General features: G+C 36.2%; 1 long non-coding RNA gene across 1 annotated transcript; it reads right to left on the bottom strand.

Moving 5' to 3' along the window:
• Nucleotides 1-7,873: 7,873 nt before the first annotated feature.
• Nucleotides 7,874-23,691, bottom strand: LOC121431781. Its single transcript, XR_005972163.1, has 3 exons — nt 23,447-23,691; nt 23,394-23,396; nt 7,874-7,885 (listed from the first exon to the last, which is right to left on the bottom strand). It is a non-coding gene; the product is annotated as an uncharacterized LOC121431781 (long non-coding RNA).
• Between the last annotated feature and the right edge of the window lie 761 nt (nt 23,692-24,452).

The following is a 24,452-nucleotide window of genomic DNA, read 5'->3' on the forward strand; positions in this document are numbered from 1 at the left end:
ATGGCGCGGTCACAAGGTCACCCTTTTCCAACACCACCGCATGGGAGGGGGCGTGTCCGGTTGTCATGACGATTATCCGCCTTTTTCAGGACGGGCGCTCGTAAAAATAGTGCGGATTATTTTCGGAGTTTGTGAACGCAATTTTTATTGAATTATCCACATTACTCTTAGGCGGCTAATTGGAGGATGGGTTTATGAAAAGGGTATGAGGGTCAATCTGCAAAAATTAGATTAAAGTTATTAGGATAAGATTTTATCACAGTTTCAGACTACCTTATGTTCCCTGTTCAATTTCTTTCTCTTAGGAATTCATCCTCTTATTTCTAGTTTTCCATTAATACAAGATTTTTAAATTGCTCCTATCCAAATCGTCTTTGTATTAGAGTGTGCTTTAATCTGAGACATGAATGTCATAAACATACATAATTGTCGGAATAGCAGAATAGCCACGTCTCACTGTGCAACATGAAAAACTCCCTCAACACATATGTTCTGACAGTCAAAAACCTGTTCTGCCCATTTTACTAGTCACACTTCCTAGCAATACATGCATGACTAGAGATCTGAATAGAAAAACATATGGTGTATCCAAGAAGATGCAAGAGAAACTTGCCCAAGACTGACATTATATTTTGTGACTCATAGATCTGTCATCACTTGCAGCAAAATATGATGAGCCTGAAGCCAAACTTCGACACAAACCACAACATAAGAAACATTTTCTTGTAAATCTATTGCTACTAGAGTTTAGTGAATGAAGCTATTAATGAAGCTTCCTAATGAAGCCAAAAAATGTGATTTATTTGGCTATATGATTGTTCTATTTACTTTGTATTTATATACAACCGTAAATAGGTCATAATCTAAAGATACGTTGGCTTAAGATTCAATGCATCTGTTTGTCAATTTGGTGCTCTCAACCCAGGTGAGCAGTATGACAATTAGAGAGGATCCCTAGTCTTGATACAGTTGTAGCAATGTAGCAATATCATATTTCCATGAATTCTATGTCGAGTATGATGGCTATTGAGAATAAGAGAAGATCCCTGAATATGCTTAAAGGTACAGCAGTATGAAAATATATTTGTTTTATTCCTTGGAGCTCAAAGCAGTCAAGAACCAAAGCCATTTATTTGCTAACCATTCAGCATAATATGAAATATTGGCTTCAAAGCATTCTAGTACAAATAAAGAATTGCCAAATTTCCCTGTAAATGGTTTTTAAAAACAGTGCCCATTTAAAGCAAGTGTGTGTATGCATCAGCAGAAGTAGCTTTGAGGAATGATGAATCTTGCAAACAGATGCCACTCAACGCTTGATACTTTAAAAGGCATGCAAGTCTCTAACAGGTATTTGATGACATGCAAGTTGAGTGAGAGCCAATTATTATCATTTATATGTCAATTGAGGGATTTTTCAAATCATATACCAATCGCCATGACAATAAAAGCAAGGGAGATTGTAATAGATGTGCCAACACATAGTTGTAGTTTCCAATTTGGTAAAATTAAAAAAAAATGAAGTTCAGAACATAAAATATATATATGTTTACTATCCAAAAAGTAAAACTATTGTAATTACCCATGGTATTTATCGTCAATTATGAATAACTGGCTAAACTGGCTATCGATTGATCAATAAACCTTGACTTTAAATACTATAACTAGGGCATCTCTAAAACTTGTGTCTTTACATTGTTTATCTTTACATTCACAATATTGTTTTTCATGTGTCCTCTAACGGTAATTGATAGTTTCCTGTATTGCCAAGATAAGGAGGACATATTTCCCGTAAATTATCCTTTGGAAATGTTTCTCAAATTGAAAAAAAATAGAAGATTCTATGATAAAAGGCCTTTAAAAAAATATTCAGGTGGGGGGGGATGGGGACAAATATTCTTTTATGTTCTTGCACACCTAACACTTTCTATATTATTTTCTTCTGTGTGGATGTGGATGACTATAGGAAACAGTATTGCTGTACTTATGAAGGATTCAAGCATCAGGTTTCCACTAAACATAGTGAGAACGGTTTCTCTGTAAGGAAAGGGTTTTTTTAATGTAAACTTATGCAGAGCCAACTGGAAGACCAGGTGATAAAGCTAAAATACCCTGGGTCCATGGAGCTACTAGTACCTCTATGCTTGGTAAATATGAAAAAAATAATAATTGCCCACATATAGTAGATATCTGAAATATAAGTACAGCAACCATAATTCCACTTTTTATATCGCACTTTCAGTGTAATAAACCCAACACAACAATATGCATGCTGGATTTGCCGGTTTGGGTTAAATGTCTTGGAATCGAAAAGGCTGTCTGCACCAGCCCAAGTTTTTAAATTAGCACGCTATTTCTGATCCAGCAAATCATCCCGATCTGAACATCTGAACACGATCTTAAGATTATTTGTAATGGAGATGCAATTATTGCGCTAGTTTATAGGATTAATCTCGAGATTGCAATCCCAAGTCAACTTGGGATTATTTGCGAAATAGCGCGCTATTTTACAAATTATCCCGCTAATTCGCAGGTGCAGACGCACTCAGGATTATTTATTCACAGCGTCAGATCATAAATGCGTCGATGTCTTGCTCAAGCAAGAATTGCTTTTTTGCGATGGTGGAGACAGGGTTTCTTGAATCTTGAGATAAATCGCGAAGAGGGCCAATCGGGCTAATGCAGCACTGCCTATTGGTCCTCAGCAGGATAAACCTAATCTACCTCTCAGGGTATCATCTAGGCTGGACCAGACGACATGAAACAGACAAGAGGAAATATCATATATGACCAACATCCTTCCTGAATACCCTTCTTCCTTTCCTGCCAAAAATGCTGAAGATTCAATTTTTTACGACTCCTGTCTGTTATCGGGCAAAAATTTGGAGAAAGTGGATTTATCATGAAAGTAAATTGTAGCACAAGGATTCCTTCCTTTTTTCTCGAGGCAACTAAAATGAGTAAAATATAAAGAAATCTCATTTTTATTCAATTTTTATGATGTTGCAATTCTTAGGTAGGGCCCAGGCTTAAATAAAAGCATTGGTAACCTCTTCTTTTGTCTAACAATGCACATTTTTGAAAATCTGTAACTTTGCTATAATTCAATTTTAATGAATTTCAAGTTTTGCTTCTTTCACCAAACCATACAGCCTACCTACTCCATGAATAAACTAAATTAAAGTCTGGTCCCACTGGCCGACAGACACAAAACATAGAATATTCATAATGGATACAGTGGACAAGCAAAATTTTGAGGTGGCTCCACCCGTTTTCATTCGCTCCAGATAATGGACAAAATGGGCTGATAATGAAATAACAGTGGACGGATGCTCAATGGATATAGAGTGTATGAAACACATATGCAAAGAGTACACAACAAATACATTTATTCCAACGGATGGCAAGATTCTTTTACGTTTTACATCCTCTCTGCATCCTTACATGCAGTGGGACTAGGCCTTTAATTCAAATCAGATTTGTATCATAGAGGATTCAAACTCTACTGCGGTTCAATCAAGAAAATGGACATTATGATATTAAAAAAAGTTTGCAAAAGAAATAATGCACAGGTGGCATATGGCTCCTATTTCATCACAAATGATTTTTCAAGGTTTTAATTTTAATGTCCTAATTATTAACAGTAAAACTCAATTTATTTGTATGCCCAGATGTGGTTCAAAATTTTCCTTGGATGTCTCTGAAAGCAATTCAGTCCATCGATGGCTTCGGAGATGATGGGGATGTAATGTAATTAAGCTCCAAAAAATTGGAACTTGATCGCCATACTGACAAAAATCTTTGCACGTATGAGTCACTTCTGAGCGGGAATTGATGTATTTGAAAGAACACTGATGCTTTTCATGAACAATAATTAAATCAGTAATGTACCCGCACATGTACCACAGTATCAGTCTGATTGAGGCATCTTGGTGTTTATCTGACTCTACATAATGCATATTCTAATTGATTTGAAGTTTGAGAACTATCTCTCATCAGAAAATTTAACGTGATCTACCCTAATCAGAAAAATACCAGGTATTTTTGCAAATGTGAAATCAATACATATAATATTCCCACAAGAAAATAATTCCGTAAAATAGTAGGTACTTGAAATTATGAAAAGGTATGCAGGGATTTTTTTCCATGGTCGCAGGTATTCTCGTAGTGTGAGAGCAAATTACGGTGTATTTCTCAATGGAGCGAGAAGTTGGGTACAGGCGTTGTGGGCAGAATTAGTTATCAAGTTCTCTGGAGTCATGACAACTTCTGATTTCTAAACTGCTATATCTTGGGTCAGATACCTGGTTTGCTGAAACATGCTGGAGATGTTTAGATTTTGAGAACATTAAAGGTGAAGTGAAACGATATTGTAGGTTTCATGTAGTTGTGTTGGACTTTTCTTAAAGGAGAATGAAATCTTTGGAACAAGATAGCTTGTATGAAAACAGAAAAATCATAGAAACAGACCAACGAAAGTTTGAGAAAAATCGGACAAGTAATGAGGAAATTATGAGCATTTGAATATTGCGATCACTAATGCTATGGAGATCCTCACAGTGGCAATGCGACAAAGATGTGTGATGTCACTTATGAACAACTCTCCCCATTACTTTAGTGTATATTTCATTTAAACTGCATCTTTTTCACATCTATCAGTAGAGCATATATTCTTTCTACAAGAGGGCATGTAAATACAGATTTTTAAAGAATACATCATGGATAAAGAGCTTGTATCACCATAACAAAAAGCTAAAAGAGACATTTTGGGGGGATTATATCGTCCATCAAAGGGAAAGTTGTTCACGTGTGACATATCACACAACCTTGTTGCATTGCCAATGGAGGATCTCCATAGCATTAGTGATTGCAATATTAAAATGCTCGTAACTTTCTTTGTTCTTATTCTTTAGTTTTTCTGTTTCGACACAAGCCTACTTGTTCCAAAGGTTTCATTCCCCTTTAAGACCAATTAGGATATTTCCTCCAGACTGCAGATGATATTGCAGCATAAATTGACAAGTCACCATTTTTTTTAGTCAATTATGAAATCCAATTCCACACTACCAGTAATTGTTTTATTAATAAATTAACATGTACTTTTATTATCATTGTTTAGTATTATGTGGGAAAGTCAGTTCTGAAGGGGGAGGGGGTAATCTGAAAATTTATCCAAAAAAATATATAATGCTAAATTCAGAGCCATTTCTAAATAAATTTGAATGTATATTTACTGAAGATATGATACAAAAATAAGATGTTCGGGAAGTCCAACACTTAATTTATTCATACCACTATATCAGTATGTATAAATATGTTTACATACATGAATAGAAGCAGGTGCAATGGGCAGACATTGTCTCATTCATTTTTTATAGACCAATTTCAAAATTTACAGCTTGTGTTGATAACACAGGCATCATCCAGCAATTGTGGAGAGTTGTTTTATATCACACACAACTTGTTACTAATACTCCTCGTTCATATATTAGGACAATACGATTCCACGCCAAGGTAACACAGCTACTGTATGGGTGAAGGTCAGATCACTCTCGTATTTACGCACACTAATTCAAGAGGCGTTAAAATTGTTTTAATAATAATCGACATTCATAATTTATAAAAAAAACTACTGCATGAGGGTGTATAGGCCTAGAGCCACTATATCAAAGGTTAATTGAAAAAAAACAAGGATGTGCTATTACTGTACATGTATGTGACATAGAATATTTGGGGATTTTAAAACGTGCCTCAGCCAGATTTTTGTCTTTTAAAATCCTATGAAGAGGGCAAAGAAATAGAAGTGCAGAGTTCCAATTTACACACACATTATTATGAATAGATAATCTTCTACTTATAAATAGCAGAAATTCACTTCAAATTAAACTTGAAAGTTTTAAAATGATAACTGTTTTTTTTTTTGAAAAGCAATTCAGTGTACATGTATGATCTTTTCCTAATTTTGTACACTGATCTATAGGAATTTCTTTCCTAGACTGTAGCTATAATATATATGCCCATGCCAAGCAATGCAATTGTATTCTGCAAGCACCTACACACTACTGTCAATAAAGAAACAAAAGAAAGTAGAATGCAAGTATAAGCGTTTGAAACGCATTCTCTCTCATAGTTATACACGCTGGAGGTCATACAAGAAAACATTGATTTTTTCCAGCATGTATTTTACATGCCATTATTCCGAGACAATATACCCCAACAATCGCTTCACTTAAACCATTTACTCGGGGCAGTGACCCATGACTATTATCTTAACGCCCATAGGGGCCTACCCCCTCACTTAAAAATATACCAACGGTCATGACCACTGTACCATCGTAATGGAATTCAAATGCATACAAACGGAAATAGTACAGGCCCATGTACTGGGGGATCCAACCAAGGTGATATCTCCTTGATCCAACGTTTGAAAATGGAAAGTTGCTCAGATTGATTAGAAGATACATGTATCTCATTAGTATTAATGATGTGATAGTTTTTTTTTAGTTTTTAACTATATAGCCTAAAACTAATGAAGAATATAACATTGCTATACCGGTATTTAACAAAGAGAGCCAAATGTGCATAAAATGTTTTCAATCACTTTCAATTGCATGACTCAATAGCTAGATGTGTAGTATTGTGAAATTTTTTTATGTAATACGAATATTCAATTTCAGTGCGAACTGTAAAGTACATCCGATTGCCACATTTCATATGAAAACAGTAAAAACTACAGTTCCAAGACATATAGCTCGATCCTGTGATGTCCAATGCTCTGCTGTAAGTTCCACACACAAATTGAATGACCAATTTCAGCCCTGGATATCCCATCCTAAACCTATCGCCATATCCTAAACTTTAACCTAACATAAAACCCTATTGCAACCCTAACCCTACATCTTGAATGAAATAAAGCCTGGAACAACTGTCGCCGGAGCAAATATCGTGTCATCCCGAATAAAGTCAAACTTTGGTTAAACATTGGGAAAGACTTTACAGTCGGCTGTAAAGTCAGGCATGAATTTATAAATTGCTTTATGGAAGGGCCCCCTCGGATCTTATTTCAAAGCCCCACCCTTCACTATCTATCCTACTTTTTGCACAATATCACTGAAATATGAAATCAACTTTATTGTAAACTTATGATAAGACCAACCCTCATATTATGATGAATATTCCTGCATTCCGCATGGTTAAAGAAGCTTGTCATCTAGGGTAATCAACAACAAATGACAATTTTCTCAATATTAACCAGCTTGTCTGATATGACATTATTTTTCAGCTTCAACGGTGCTGAAAAGGACCCCAAAATCGTCAGGTAAACAGTTTCCATTGAATAGTACAATGTTGAGTTAAGAATGACCAAGCCAGGCTGAAAAGAACGAGAGAAAAAAATGCTGGAATGTTCGAACAAAAGATATTTGCAAACTTTTCATGACAAGATCATGATCTTTAGGAGTGAAAAGAGAACAAAACACTCACTCAACCAATAAAGTCTTTTAATACCTCTTCTGTGTATTTGGTCAATTTGAAGTATATAGTGACATAATGCCAATAATGTTTGTTTGTGACAAATGCTATTAAACACAAAGCAAAGATTTTTATAGAATGTTACATTTGTGTCTTTCACATAATTTTCTTTGCCCAAAACTTACAAAAAGGAATATGATCAACCTTAATTGCTATAACAAAACACCATTCATTATCGTGTCAAAAATAGAATATGGATGCTTTTCTTGTACATGTACAAAGTTTAATCGGTGGTAGGCCTACTTATATTTCTGGCTATAGGCAATATTCATATAAGAACATTCCTTTTTAAAGGTAAATACATGTATAGGCAACAAACTCGAGACAAAATGGACAATTCCAACCTGATTGGCAACTGATTCAAGCCTATCAACCCTGACCTCTAAAATAGCAAGTTAAATTCATAGACAACTAGAAAATTCTTAAAATAAACATGACAACCCCCACACTTCAGGCTAAAATATGCTAAATAATTAACTTTCGTATGAACTGACACTATGACGTCAGACAGATTGACAAATGGTACGCTAAAATCACACCCTGACCTCTGTAATAAGAACAGTATTGCTCGGAATAAAGTTGACACATTACCGCGCTGTACCGCGTAAGTCGACGGGAGATCGGGTACCGCGCGATTACCACCAGCAAATTCCCATCGGCGGGAGTCTCCTGTCAAGAGAAATTACGGCGGTAATTACCACGAGATTTTTTAAATAAAAATCTCGTGTATTACCGCGGTAATACCGCAGAAGGAGGGACGATCTTATGTTGATAATAAAATGTCACAATTTAGACAACTCACATGGTTCAAATTAGCCCTCCTGACTTGCCGCGATGTCTCTCTCGAAATTACAATACAGCAACTTATTGCCGTAAGATGCCGTCTCGATCTCCTCGAAACCCAAACAAAAATGTCATGGCTTGATGTTTAGCTTTGCGCCAGTGCACAATTTTAATGCACGCTCGTGTCATCGCCCTCAAATTGTCATCTTTCTGAACTTCTTTGAACGAAAGTCGGGTCGAGATGAGATCATGTACTTTCTGGGATAAGTTGTAAATAGTTACAAGAAAAAGGGAGCACCCAATAACGGAGGGACAGAGTCGAGCAAGAGGAGAGAGCGACAGATACGAGAGACGGGGAATGATCAAGAGAGAGGGAGAGAGAGCATTAGATAATGGATAGAGAGGGCGTGGGGGCGGGGTGGTTAGATTGAGCAAGAGACACCGAGGCTGGAAAAAACAGACCTATCGTCTATTTCCTTTAATTTCTTACATTCCTTTATCGTCATTCTCTCACTTGTTCGCAACTATAATTATTTAATTTTAATATTTTCAGTGCATTATTGCCCAACAATCCTCCTGCCGTTATTATGATATAAGGAATGATAAACTACTTTGTTTCTCCCACCACTCGATCAAGTCACAAAAACACAGCACGTACAAGGCATATTAAATGATTGCACCACGAATAATGATTACTCATGCTTAATTATAATCAGTGTTGTTTTTCCCTTGTTTCCTCATATTCTATTTTTATCGTTTTTTATGTTGATATATTTCCATTTGACCCATGTCTCACTCATTAAATTTTTACTGAATCAATATCTCAGGTCACTTCTCCCTCGATCCCTATCTTTTTTTCCTCCATTCTTTAATCCTTTTGACTTTTTTGGTGTAATATTGCAAAGCTCTATATTCAATATTATCCGACGTTCAAGCTGGTGTTAATGGATGAACAAAGATAAAATATTTTTAAGTGTCAATTTATTGTCACCGGATCGTCATAATATGCATATATCTTCTTAAAGTTTAATTAATCTTTCATTGTTTGAATGATAGTTTTCAGAATTGTTTTTATATTCTCTCCTCTCACTGATTCACGTCACCTCTGTCATTGTCTGCTGTCATCTCTCTTGCTCGCAGTGGCGTACCTCAGATTTTCCAGCAAGGGGGAGGGCAAATTCGTCCGCCCAAAAAAATTGACAAGCAACCAAAAAAAAAGTCTACAAGAACAAATGAAGGATTTCGTATCAGGAAAAATTTTGGCCAGCCAAAAAGTCTTCAACCACAAATAAAGGATTTCGTATCAGAAAAAAAATTTACAAGCAAAAAAAAATAAAATTCAAGACCAAAGTAGCAGGCCATCTGTGTGTCGCTCGTCAGGGGGGGGGGCACTCTCTCGGTCTCTCCCATCTGACCCCCCCCCCCGCCGTAGGTACGCCAATGCTTGCTTATACCATGGTCACATTTGTTCCACGGCGGCCGTACGGCGAGTCGAAAACAGCCGTTTTATCCATTTTGATTCAAACCACCAATATGTAGTTGGACAAAAAAATGTTAAAACGGCTGTTTTCGACTCGCCGTACGGCCGCCGTGGAACAAATGTTACCATGGCATAATGGCTCGTGAGGTGCTGGTTTGCACAGGAAACCAGCCTGAAAGGTCGAGCGAAGCTTCTGCAGCCTCCGTAGACATAGTCTGCTATGCAGACTCGTTGAATCAGCTGAGGTACACACACTGCTGATGTGGGTCTACATTTTTAGACTAATGTTTGCTCGACTCACTTTTCCCTTGCCTTATCGTTCCTTAGATACATGTATTTAATTTGATATATAGATATTAGTTTGATTCGTATAATCACAATATTTATCTACCGTCTGTTACCAAGTATTGTTATCTTTGTCTTTTTTTGACTTAAATTTTGACTATATTTTCATGTATTATATGATGATTTATAGTTTTTATGTTTTCCTTTGGTCATTGATGAAAAACAATTTTATGCTGATCTTTTGTACCTGAATGTTCTAATAAACAAATAAAGGTGTATATTTGTCAATAAGTAAATATTTGGTCTTAACTAAGACCCAACGGTGGATCATATTATCCTGAAGGCACAAAGATGAACCACTGAAGTCAGACAATGAATTAAATTGTCCTGATTAACATCATGACAATTAACTGTAAGTATGAATGTCTTCAGTTAAGTTTTAGTGCCGGAATAAACATTTGCTTGTGCTTTGTGAAGGCTTGTTTGTGCTTATCCCTCACTCGGCGATATCTGCATTGCGACAACGACAGAGTAAGCCCGAGAGTAAGCATATATGGGTATACGATCAACGTTAGGCCTAATTTGGTAAAGTCTTTTGAAGAAGTGTACAAGGCTAGTACTAAGTAACTACATGTAGCTAGCTACAATCACTGTCAGTGTCACTACGTCAAACCACTAGTACGAGTTTAGCTAGCTACTGTACTACTAGTATACGGTACCGGTTACCGTACATTGTGAGCAGAGGCCGAGAAGACAGTGACAGTGCATAATATTCCGATTTTGTCTCTAAAATGGACGTCCATCATTAAAAAATACAATACCTGTATCATTTAACTGAAGAAAATGAGTTTAGGTTCAGTAACAATCACTGGGATAGCACAAAAGCACGAAATACTTTCTATTTGGTGATTTTGTTGTAACTTAGTTCGGGCAATCTGATTTTCTTTCGAGCTCGCTGGTATGGTACGGTATCTGCAAAAGCGCTAACGAGTACTCGCACGAGATGGGTTTTTCTCTTAATTATGGTATGATTTAGGAGTAGACTGAATAGATTATGCCTAATATCACTGAGAAATACGACAAAAAAAGTTCTAAGAGGCATAGCGAGAGCTTTTAATATAAAGGATGGGAACAATTACTAAGGAAAATGTTTCTGAAATTGAAAATCCCATTTGAAATCGAAACTTCGAGATAAAAAAAAGTGAATTTGAGCTGTAGAGGAACGGGGGGGGGGGGGGGGGGGGGTAGCACCCTCTCCATCGAGAACCATTAAAACATTTATTGTGGTAAAATAACGGACATACGTAAGTGACCTGACCCTTGGTTATATGCAGAATTTTTTTTCGGGGGGGGGGGGGAGATGCATAAAATAAAAAAAAATTGAAGTGAGAAAAGCGACCGAGCTTGTCATTGCGTGTTTCCGTTCTGTTAAGAATGTTCAGACTTTTCGTGGCATATATTACCTTCATTTGGGAGTGAAACACATTTTTTTTTCAACTTGTAAGATTTTACTGAATAAGCATACCCCCCCCCCCCGTTGAAAAAGTTGGATCCACCCCTAAACTTCAATAGTGATGCTGTGATTAAAATGATTGACGGAGCGAATGAGGGAAAACCAAGCAATAAAACAATGGAAACGAGTCAGGAAGTGGCAGTATACATAAATTAAATAAAGAAATATATCCAATGAAGTGACATTAAATTTCGCAGTACGTTTTTCATGAATGTGTAAGAATGAAAAAAATAAAATAAATCAATCAGCTAGAAATGTGGAAAGATAAACTTACCTTATTAATCTAATGCACAACATAGTTATAGTTTGAACATCGGGTATAGTCGAGGACGACCTGGCATCATCATGGGTGAGGGGTAGTTTGCAGGCACAGACCCTCATTGGAACAAGTGTGCCTCCACGCAAAGACTAGCACATACAAAACTTGCTGTTTCAATCCTGAGCGAGAGAGCCTTCAGTACACAAGGCATGAGTAGGCTGCACATTCAGACCCTTATTTCGAGTGAAGGGTTTGCCCAGCAGACTAGGTGAGGGGTGGGTTATTTCTATTTCTTCAATCATCAGTTCTTCTAATTTATCCATCATTTGATTTCATCAGTCAGTATCAACCTCTCTTGTAACCACACGTACACATACGCCTGCTATCTATATCTTAATTTCTCTTAATCTCTATTAAGACGATCCCTTTATTTTATTCCTCAATATCAATAGTTCCTGTCCTCTTCTATCGCTCTTAATTTTTGTTGAATATCTTGTCTATCCCCTATTTTATTCACTATCAATTATGATACTTCCAAAAGAACGGCACGATACCAAATTGAAGACAAAAATAAAGAATAGAACATAACATTTTAATAAACGAACATGTTCCGAGGTGTCGCACCTCATCCTCAGCCTGAAAATTATTAACAGAGTCATTGCTATTTATACTGTTAGGATGTCAATTATAAATTTCAAGAATGTAGTTACACAGGATTATAAGGTGTGAATTCAATTGTTCAATGGAATGCAGTAAAAAAAAGTCTATGGATTCATCAGATAGGGGTGGGTTAAATTAAATGGATAACATTATTTGGAAATTGCACACCTGTTGGTTTAGTTGAGGTTGTTTCCATTTGATGAAAAGCCCTTCTTTTCTTTTTAGTTGAAAATCTGTTTGAGCAGTATCGAGAATTTTGAAACAATGGGTATTTCATTCTAACTAGCATTGGGGTGACGATTGCAAGTGTCTCCAGACATGGTAGACAGTGACTGTGTGTAACTACATGTACATTCTTGAAATTTATACTTGACATCCTAACTGTATAAATACCTATGACTCTGTTAATAATTTTCAGGCTGAGGATGAGGTGCGACACCTCGAAACATGTATGTCCTATTCTTTATTTGTGTCTTCACTATCAATTGTTATTGTCTTGTATTCCTCTACCGTTCTTGTTCTATCTCTTTCAAGCATATAGGCCTATACCTTAAGTATTTTATTTATTCAGATCATTCTTTCCTCTCTGATCTCGCCTTTTCTTCTCTTTAACTTCAATCGTTTCCATCAGTCACACATATATAATATGACGGTACAAGACTCTTACATTGTTTTGTTTCTTCAGCATCAATAAGATCAGGAATGATGTCCTCGTACATGTATATTAATTCCTCTTGAAACGTGGTTAAATTGAACAACCCTAGCTGTATGTGAACTTAACTGGGGTCAATTAATTACACCGTCTCGCGCATTTTGTGGACAATGAATAGAGGTGTGAAGATTATAGAACAGCTAACAATGAGAAGGCTGTAAGTTACACAATGATCTTTTGTGTAACTGTTTGAATAGAACATGTATTAAGCCAATTAAGTCAATCCCGTTATTTTATTCCTCTATATCAATAGGTCCTGTCCTCTTCTATCGCTCTTAATTTTTGTTGAATATCTTGTCTATCCCCTATTTTATTCACTATCAATTACGATACTTCCAAAAGAACGGCACAATACCAAATTGAAGACAAAAATAAAGAATAGAACATAACATTTTAATAAACGGAACATAGTCATTGCTATTTATACAGTTAGGATGTCAAGTATGTAGTTACACAGGATTACAAGGTGTGAATTCAATTGTTAAATGGAATGCAGTAAAAAAATACAAATTCTATGGATTCATCAGATAGGGGTGGGTTAAATTAAATGGATAACATTATTTGGAAATTGCACACCTGTTGGTTTAGTTGAGGTTGTTTCCATTTGATGAAAAGTCCTTCTTTTATTTTTAGTTGAAAATCTGTTTGAGCAGTATCGAGAATTTTGAAACAATGGGTATTGCATTCTAACTAGCATTGGGGTGACGATTGCAAGTGTCTCCAGACATGGTAGACAGTGACTGTGTGTAACTACATGTACATTCTTGAAATTTATACTTGACATCCTAACTGTATAAATACCAATGACTGTTAATAATTTTCAGGCTGAGGACGAGGTGCGACACCTCGAAACATGTATGTTCTATTCTTTATTTGTGTCTTCACTATCAATTGTTATTGTCTTTGTATTCGTCTACCGTTCTTGTTCAATCTCTTTCAAGCCTATAGGCTTGTACCTTTAAATTTAAGTATTTTATTTATTCAGATCATTCTTTCCTTTCTGATCTCGCCTTTTCTTCTGTTTAACTTCAATCGTTTCCATCAGACACACATATAAACCCCTCAAAAAAAGTTTTGCAACTCGTTTTGGGGGTGATATCTTTTTGGTTAATGAAGTATAAAAGATGAAACTGGTATCTTTGGAAAGCTGAATTATTCTTCTTTACAATGACATGCCATTTGCTGTGATTATGTAATCATGGAATATGCAGTCACCCTGAACATCGAGAAAAGTCAGAAGTGAAATGTTGCAAAATGCATTGATTTCCAACAAGAGTCTCCATTTCTATAGAATTTCCCATGCAGGTGACAGTGAATGCACTCGGTCCATCCTCGAAACAATTGGAAATTCGCTATTGCAAACGACGCATTTTGCAACATTTCATGTCTAACATTGCTGCGTATTATCATGTCTGTGTATTTCATGATAACACTAGCATGACAAATGACACATGATTGTAAAGAATAATCATGCTTTCTAAAGATATCACTTTTACACATGATGATGGCACATTAAGAAATTTATTAGCACTAAAATTTGCAGTATGAGTTGCAGAACTCAAACATGACATGGCAACGAATTTTGCAACATTTCATTTTTTACATTGCTGCATATTAATATCATGTCTGTGTATTTCATGATAACTCTGGCATTACAAATGACAGATGATCGTAAAGAGGAATAATCATACTTTCCAATGATACCACTTTTACATATGATGATGGCACACTAAGAAATTTATTAGCACTCAAACTTGAGCTGCGGAACTTTTTTGAGGGGTTTATAATATGACGGTACAAGACTCTTACATTGTTTTATTTCTTCAGTATCAATCTTCCCTATCGAACGTGTACATTATTTATATAGACAGATAGATAAGATCAGGAATGATGTCCTCGTACATGTATATTAATTACTCTTGAAACGTGGTTGAATTGAACAACCCTAGCTGTATGTGAACTTAACTGGGGTCAATTAATTACACCGTCTCGCGCTTTTTGTGGACAATGAATAGAGGTGTGAAGATTATAGAACAGCAAACAATGAGAAGGCTGTAAGTTACACATCTGATCTTTTGTGTAACTGTTTGAAAAGAACATGTATTAAGACAGTCCATGAACACCCACCCCCAAATTGTCCAATATAGTTGGCATTTTGGGGCCCGGAGTGTTGATGAGGGTGACGATGATGGTCATGAGGATGATATTGAAAATCTATCATATATTTTGGATAAAAATCACCTGTTGTCGATAAAAAGAGAAACAATTGCAATAATTCCTGGTTGTCTGTTCTATATAGACGAACAATACACAGGGCAACATTAAAATGAATATACATAAACATATTAGCAAGAGATAATTGATATGCACATGGATTAAAACGAGTCAATTCATAAAAAGATACCATTGCAACATTTTATTAATATTACTGAAATACATTTATAGGGAATTATGTTTTAAATGTTTTTTTTTACGTTACAGCTATAACGTAAGTGAAATGTTTTATAGTAATGAGAAAACCATTTTTATATGATTTTAACATTTCCCATAAACATTTTTATGATATTTTGTCAATGTTTTGTGCCACGGAAAATGGAGTATATTGGTAAAGCAAGAAAACTGGAAGGTAGTGACTTAATTGACCTCAAAAGGAATAGAATTCCCGGATCATATACACACCAATAATATAAGCCTCGGGAAGTTGAACTGGAGTTATCATGTTGAGAAGGAAAAGTTAACGAATGGACGGACAGACGGACACCGAGTGTGTCCTTCATACGGGCGGGCGTAAAAAGACGATATAGCCTACAGGGGCAGGCTGTTGCTGGAATGATGAACGGGGAGAAAGGGAACAGAGTAACACTAACAGGCATATAAAATATTTAAGGAAGATGCAGGGGGGGGGGGGGACTGAATAAGATTTTTCAGAAACTGCTGATGCTAGGCATTTAAAGCAGGGCCACATGCGTGTTTTCTTTTTCCGGGAAGGGGGGTTCAAGATGGCCGATCGAAGAGAAAAGAGGGAGAAGTAGGAGGAAGAAGACGACGGCGAGGAGAAGGAATGAAGGATAAAGAAGATAAGGATACAAGAGAAGCAACGGATGATATGTTGAATGAACGAATGAAGGTGATAAAGGTAAAGAAGAAGAACAGGAAGAAAACAAAGTGAAAGACATAAGAATTGAATGAGAATAAATAATATACGAATGATGATATTGAAAAGTAATCTTTTTGGGGTATAAAATCATGTGTTATCGATAGCGATAAAATGAAATATGATGGGAAGTGAATAATCTTTGAATAAAAGACGTAACCGATAAACGTACAGAATTTTACAGAAAATGATGGAAATCAAATTTACTAGTTCTTCGAATAAACAACTAATTAAAACACAGAACTGATGAACAGGAAAATGGAAAGCAAATATACTCGTCCTCTGAACGTCGGAATGATGGAAAGTGAATCTACTTGTTCTTGGAATGAACGATGTAACAGATAAAATAAAAATACAGAATCGTTGAATAGAAAAATGAGGGAAAGCGTTTTTTTTTTCTTTAAATAAAAGACGTAACTGATGAAACAATGAAAAGAATTGATGGAACTAAAAAATGATATGAAGGTAATCAACTCGTTCTTGCAGTGAACGATGCAATTAAACTATACAGAATTGAACAGAAAAATGATTGAAAGCGAATGTTCTTTGAATAAAAGACGCAAGTGATTGAATGAAAAAAAAAACACAGAATAAATGAACAGAAAATGATTGAAATCGAATGTTCTTTGAATAAAAGTCGTCAGTAATGGAAAAACACAAAAATATTGATGAACAGAAAATGATAGTTAGCAAATCTAGTAATCTCTGTTCCATTCTGAGTAGATCTCGTATCTCATAGGTTGTTTTGTTTATTTAAATGTATGATTATTTTGACTTAATTCAAAATCTCTATTTCATAACTTCATAATAAAACTCAAATCTGAATTAAACTCGTCCTTTGAATTGACTTTGTAACGATTACATGAAAAAAAAGTCAATCAATGAACAGAAAAATAATGGTAATCTAATCGTCCTTTAAATGAAGGACGTAACAGAAAAATACAAATACAGAATTCATGAACAGAAAAATGATGGAAAGCGAATCTACTTTGAATAAAAACGTAAGTGATGAAATTAAAAACAAAAAACGCAGAATTGATAAACAGAATATGATGGTTAGCAAATCTACTCGTCCTTTAAATAAACGACGTATTACTGATTAAAAATAAAAAAAAACAATGAACAGAAAACGATGAGCATAGGCGGCGGGGGGGGGGACAGATCCCCCTAAATTTGAGGTGGGAGGATGGTTCCCCTCTAAAATTTTAGTTGATAACCTTTTTTTTCGTGTCAAATTTTTTAACTGTCCATCACAAGATTTCAGGTGGACCCCTCCTATTTTTGTTGGCTTCCGCCGCCTATGATGGGAAGCGAATCTTCTTCTTTGAATGATGAATAGAAAAATGATGAAAATATTCGTTCTTTGAATGAAATACGTACCTGATTAAAATTACAGAATTGAAGAACAGGAGATAAAAATAAAAGACATAAATTATTATCTACTCCTTTTAAACGGAAGACGTCATTGATAGCATATACACTGAAAAATAAACCTTTAGCTAGCTTCATAAATAAACAGTGGAAAGGGAATCTACTCGTCCTTTAAGCCAAAGATGTCACAATAACTGGGTCACTCGGTCAGGAACTGGGCACATGGATTTTTAGCGGGAATTTTTCTGATGCGCGCGCTCGAGGCAGTTTTTCAACCTACTGTCTATCGGGTTGATATTTTGAAGTGCAAATGACTGGATGGTAGATTAAAAGAGAATTGAACAAAGTGGGTTTAGCCATAATGTTGTTAGCCCATCTGATAAATAGACCAAGTGACAATAGAACATCCGTCAGTAAACTGACGGGATCGCATCGGGATCGCTTGAGATTGCGTCTTGTTTTTACCAAAAAGTGTCTAGTGTTGAGGCGAAAAGTACATGGACAAATGGTGATCAGATCTGACTAAAATCTCGTGTTTGACGTGATAATTGGGCCTCTCTTCAGCCAGCGGCCTGCGGGAATTACCGCGGGAATTTCACACGTGAAATTGGCTGGCGGTAATTTTTTGGTTCACGCCTGTCTCGCGGTAGGTGCGTGACCCCTCGGGAGGGTGTCAACTTTATTCCGAGCAATACTGTATGTAATAAGAATAGGCCTATTGTTCAAATTATGGAGGTAATTGTCGAACACACAAAAAAATGAAATTCCACACACAGCCCCCAACCTTTTCATTAGAAAAGTATACCTAGATACAAAAACACGCTAAATAACGACTAAACTGACACTATGACATCAAACAGATTGACATCCAGCTATCTAAAATAAACCCTGACCCGCAAGATATTAATCAAATTATGACAATATCACTGACAAAACAAAAAAGGAATTAAATTCCATAGGCTCTACACTTATCTACAAGCAATATATGTAATTCCCAATGACATCAGACATACATGTATTGAGTGATATTTATTTGGTAAAGCTTAACATAAACTCTGGCCCCCAAATATAACTATTGTTCAAATTAGGGTAATCACTGAAAACCAACACCACCACCAAAAAAAATGAAATTCTACAACCCCCAACTTATCCACAAAATAAATATTAAAATTAAATCCTGACCCCCAAATATCGATACTGTTCAAATTAGGGCAATTATTGACCCCAACAAATAAATAAACAGACAAAATTCCACAGCCCCCACACTTATCCATACAAGATACTCTAAACATGCTTAACAACTCCCACACTGCTCCTATGACATCATAATGACTTGGCCATATAAGGCAATTGTTTCATATTGAGGACTGGAAGATAAATATATTAGTCATGAGGTACATCATAGCTTGGACCACACCTTGGGCTTCTTACGAGGGAGCGGAAAACTACCGTTCCGCCCACAGGTGCAGGCAAGCAGGACTCGTACAAGGTGGCAACCTATTATGTGGGGGTGATCGGCAACAATATATCTCGACAAAACATAGTGATTTCCTAATTTCACAGGGGAGATTAGAGGAGAAACTGAGGCCTGTTACTTGTGTGGAAATCGTTTAAATCTGGGAAAGGTTAATAAAAAATCTTTCGAGGACTACTTTAGTTTCTATCAAAGCTCAACAGCCAAAATGACAACTTACATTGGACCCTATGAAAATGTCCAGGGTTCCTTTTCAATTTTCAACATGCTCTTTTGGGTGTCGGGGGGGGGGGGGGGGGGGACTATGCCCCGTGCCCCATGAAGGTTTTCCCTTATTTTACACTGTATTGTTGTAAATTGTACTGCATCACTTTACATTTTAGGATAATCAGCATACAAGAAGGCCGAATTTATATTTATGTGCACTTTTGCATATTTGCTGGAAAGGTATATCATTCTCTTTGAATGTTTCACGGGTCGTGTGGTCCAGTGGTTAGAGCATTAGACTCATAATAGCAAGGTTGTGAGTTCGAATCCCAACTCTGCCATTGTCTCCACTTTGATAAAAAGGCCCAAGAGTGATATCTGTCGTCTATTACGTCAGCCACTATGACTGATTAACCTAGACGTAAAATGTTTCCAAGGTAATTGGATATATACCAGCTTGGCGTTTACCAACAAAATGCTGTCCTGCTGAGTTTCTACGGGAGTTACCACCAACAGAAACAGAAATGCTATAAAACCTGGCGTTACATACAAAAGAACATACATGTACCAATATAAAAATCAAATCTTTTTATTTTGAATAAGTAAATAAAAAAGAACGATTATAATGATAACAAACCCAACCCTTCTTATTTCAAGTTGTTGAACTTTAGCTACAGTACATGTATCTAGATTATTACAATCTATAACAAATTTGATGGCCTGGTGAACAATTTAGCCATCTAAACCAAGGGTAAGATTAAAACACAATATTATATTGTAACTTTGAAAGAAAAAACAATAGCATTCATCTGTACACCTGACAGACCAGGTACAATATAGGCTAAAATTGTAAGGTTAGGAAATTACTGCTTCAGTCACACCAACTATACAGACTCCAAACTATGATGGCATGTCATTGGAAATATTGTACTAAATTTGGTGAGGTCTGGGGTTGCTTTCGCCAATGTGACTGCAACTGTGTGGCACAAGTCAGAACCCATATTAGTTTATGCAAAGAGATCCACTTAACACCATTTACGCCTAACCCAGATAAAGGTTATTTGGTAATTGGTTAATCCCATTCTGACCCCTCCTGCTAAGTGGTGCATTATCTCCATGCAATCTGCCAATAAGAGGTATCAACCCTCTAAATAAATAGAACAACCTATAAACTATTATCAGACAGCCAATGAACTGTAAATACTTATTTTGCTAATGTCTGGGTCCAGAGTTTAAGTCTTACGTCAAAGGGATGGAGAGATTAGCTGCCTTTTCAAAAGGAGATAACCTTGAAAGCTAGTTGGTTTAAGACGTCTAGTCATCATTGCATGATTTTGAGCTGAAAAGATTTCATATTTTTTCTTATAACTTTGATTTCTGCTGTTTGTTACATTAAAAAAAGATAGAATTGAATTTGGAATTAATCTAACAAAAGAATCAGATTCTAAAACACAAGGTCAAAATTTGATTAAAAATCTATATTGAAAAAAAATTATTTCTTTCTCATAATTCCACCTATTCATTAAATTGCAGGTACATAATAGAAGTACTTTTCAAGTAAAACTCAATATTGCTTTCACTACCGTATACTAGAAATAATATTAAGATCTTGGAGCAGTGAAAAAAGGGGTTTATTTCTGATTCGTCTAATGCCAATTCATCCAACTGCCAACTCGTCTACTATCATTTGGTCTACCATTAGTTTGTCCACTCACCACATGGTCTCCTTTCATTTAGTCCATATACCATGTGGTCTAATTAAACTTAAGTGTTAATTGTGCAAAATGAATGAAAAGAAAATGGGTATGAGACCAGCTGGTTACTAGACAAAATGGTAATAGACGAAAAGGTATGATTGGACCAAATGGTTGTTAGACAAAATGTTGATGGATGGATGGAATATGGCATTACACTAAATGAATGTAGACCATGTGGTGAGTAGATGAGTTGGCAGTGGACGAATTGGCAATTTACCTAAGAAGGTACTTTTCCACAAGAAAAAGGATTTGTCTTTGATACTTCACCTGATTTTGATTTTTTTTTTAATTCTAGCACCTCCCAGTCCCACTTGTTGTATTCTGTGTGGGTGGATCAGTTGCCATAGTCGGCTTTCCCCTTCTTTCCGTTACCAATTTAAATTGGCCCCTTCTCGGTTTCCTGTCAAAAATTGCTCTCATGTTTTGTGAATGAATGACACATGTTGGTTTCGACTGGATGACCTTTGCAAGGGGACGTTATGTAGGTTAACTCTTTGCATGCTATGGTAGTCATTTTATTGGACACAAGCACGTGGGAAATACTAACTGAAAATGAATTTACAACAGATTCCTATATTTCAGCAAGATGATAGTTTGCCACAAAGATACATGCGATGCTTTCAAGAAGAAATATGTGCATACTTCGCAATTGTGTATATCTGATTTTACAGTTAAGTAAAATATTAGAAAAGATCTATATTTTTCTACATTGCTGGTCGTTGCTATGTTAAAAAAACGTGAGTTATGTCAAAACTGACTAATAAAATTCCAAAATATAACTATAAGCATCGTTTTTATTAAACTTCCAAACACTGACTGTATTTCAAATTCAATTTGTAGCCACAATTGAATGTGTTTACAACAGCATTTTACCAACATACCTCTGAATATTTAAACATCAGCTAAATGCAAATGAGACAAGTATTTGACAGCCATAAATCATTCTTTAGAATAGCTCTTAAATTATCACCTGGTAAAATTATGTCATTTTGAGCTGCCATCCCTTAAAAATTCTCAAATATATGGAATAGGCATACACGGTTCATGATACAAAACAAGATCTGGATATCAATAGGCTTATATGTACATGTAGATTTTAATTTTAATTAACAAATATTAATCTAAAAATACTAATGTCTTATCTACATTGTTTAAAGCCTAGTTAGCATAAATTGATAGTAAAATATCAACTGAAAAAATCTTCAATATAGGATGTAAAGGGGTGTGGGGGACAAAAACAGGGAAAATATAAAGTACTCAATTACCTTGTGCTTTGGCGGCGGAAGCCCCCCAAAAATTAGGGGGTCCACCAAAGTTTTGGGATGGACACAGGTAAAAAATTTGACAAGCAAAAAAAAAAAAGTTATCAACAAAAACTATAGGGGGGAGGGGACCATCCCCCATCTCAAATTTAGGGGGAAATGTCCCCCCTTCCGCCACCTATGTGTGCTTATAAGTATGACTATACTCTACGAACAGGACTGTACTTCACAGAAGAAGAGTGGCGAGAGCAATTAACCATCAATAGTAAACAAACTTTTATCTCATACTCTTCACGTCATACCTGTCTGATAATAAGGCCAGGAGGCTCCTAAAGAGTAATGTGAGCTAGCTCACGTTAATGAATGTGATTTTTACTCTCCAGCTAGCAGCTAGGAGCCTCCTGGCTGGCAGCATGCACTTTGGGGGATTAAAAAAAATACCTATATAATGCTCAATTCACTGGACAGTGATTTTTCTTACACCAGTCAATACGTCGCTCTTTTGAACACATCACAACAGGTATTTTCTTATCTTTGCTTCGGGTATTTGACAATTTATCTATGAAGTTATGAATCTATAAGACTACATCCCTCCACTCACTGGGTCTGGGATGTGTTAATGCAATTCCAAAACGTGTAATTTCACTGGTGAAACTGCGATATCACTGCTTGCCAACACCGAAGCGATGTTGCATTGCGATACTTATGTCAGCTTTATAGCTCAATACCAATAGCCCATCAATCAATCATGCATACTACAGCCCATGTCACCATCACTTGCACTCCACACAATAAGCAGGTAACACTTCCCTGCAATAAGCATGCATCTCACTCTCTCACGCACGCATCTCACTCAGCTCAGATCCGACGATCGCAAAAAAGTAAAACTGAAAGCGTTAAAAATGTTGTTTTCCGTACATCCCAAATCCTCTTGTTTTACATATACAATCTATAGGTGTAACAGAAAACATTTATATGGAAAATGAGAGCTTTGCATACCTTTCAGATGATGGCGTTGATAGGGTGAATCCTTAGTAGCGAAATGCCGCGCCGGTTTCCACGTTAACTGGATCGGTGAAACAGGTGGTGGTGCGCCGAGAGTGAATGCATGCAGTGTGAGTGACCGAGTAGGAGGAGTGGCACGCGACGCGCCGGTCGTGATGGGCTCGTACGGTTACCCATGCACCGTTTATAACCGTGCTGCCGTTGCCGCTGTGTGTTTAGTTTCTTCCAAGGCGCCCAGTTTTTCCCTCAGACATGTATATGATATATCCGAGCCTACAATTTTTGAATATTTTTGTTGAATGCAGTAATGAAAGTTATGATAGAATGCAGAAAAATATTTTTAAAAATGAGGAAAGGAATATATTAAGCATATGAGGAGTAAGAACAGAGACAACAAAAGAAAAAAATAAAGATATGAACATAAATGAAGAGAATTGAATGAATATTTTGAATTACGTAACAATCTTTCTCTCTCTTTCTCCAGATGTTTGTTTATCTTTTATTTTATCGTCATGGAGCGAATAATTCAATTTTTGCTCCTTTCATAAGTGTTCATCCCATACAACTACATATGCCCCAATTAATTCCCGGCTTTTGATAACTCCGGGGTCTACACTCAACGCTGAAAATGGGGGAAATAATAATTGATGATCTGTTCAAACTCTCGAAAAGATTAGCTTGTGATGTTACAAAATTAATCTTTGAAAATCCAGAACTCTTATCTTTATTTATACTTTTTGACATCAATGTCTTGCTCGCGGCCAAATTGTAATTTCAAATCATGGCAGAACGCAGACGTTACAAAATGATGCCTATCCGATTGGCTTATAGCCCGGGATCATAGCATAGGCGGGTCCAAGGGGGGGGGGGCGCAAAAAAATAAGAAAGGAAGAAAAATGGAAGAAAGAGGAGAGAAAAGGGAGATCAAAAGAAGAGGTGGAAGACGAGTGAGGATAATAAGGTGAGGGGAAGACTTGGAATATAACCAACAAAAATCTTT

The sequence above is a fragment of the Lytechinus variegatus genome, chromosome 18 (assembly GCF_018143015.1).
Source record: "Lytechinus variegatus isolate NC3 chromosome 18, Lvar_3.0, whole genome shotgun sequence".
Lineage (NCBI taxonomy): Eukaryota > Metazoa > Echinodermata > Echinoidea > Temnopleuroida > Toxopneustidae > Lytechinus > Lytechinus variegatus.